A 646-nucleotide genomic window follows, 5' to 3' on the forward strand; every position below is an offset into this window, starting at 1 on the left:
TAATTTTATGAGTGCTAACAGCATTGCGTGTATTGATAATCTCGGTGAAACCTTTCCAATAGCTGTGGAACCTTCTTGTCCATTGCTCTAATACGTCATTGCTGGGATTCCCGCTGTTCGGTTATGGAATGTTAAATACACTGTAAGGTGGCAGGCCGGGCGGCGAGAAGTATGAATGGCCCATTCCGGCAATTACCGGTCGGAACGCCGGGGCTGCGAGGGTATCAGGGAAAGTGCTACAAATGGCCTCCACTCTCTCCCAGGGGTGGAATGCTAGTAGGTCACTCGGGTCTCATAATGGCATCGGAGGTATGCGGGACCGCGGCTGACCGCAAAAGTAAGCGTCTTGGGTTCACCGAATGCCGATCCTGGTATGTGGCTCTGTTTCTTCAACCCTCGCCCGTATTGGTGTTCTGGCAGTACTAACGTGCAGCCTCCATTGCAAGAGTTAGCCCTCGCACGGATAAGGGACCGATATAAGCGAGGGTTATTCGTGCGGTTTAAAGGGTGTCTTCAATTAGAACGATTGCCTGTAGCAAATGAACAATAACAGTAAATGCAAACAAAGATATAGTTCAAGATCCCGTTTGCAAATTCGAAAATAAAGAAGTGGTAAGTATGTGGTAGTTCAATAGTAAGCGTTTAC

The sequence above is a fragment of the Amphibalanus amphitrite genome, unplaced genomic scaffold (assembly GCF_019059575.1).
Source record: "Amphibalanus amphitrite isolate SeventyFive unplaced genomic scaffold, NRLGWU_Aamphi_draft 001355F_arrow, whole genome shotgun sequence".
Taxonomy (NCBI): Eukaryota; Metazoa; Arthropoda; class Thecostraca; order Balanomorpha; family Balanidae; genus Amphibalanus; species Amphibalanus amphitrite.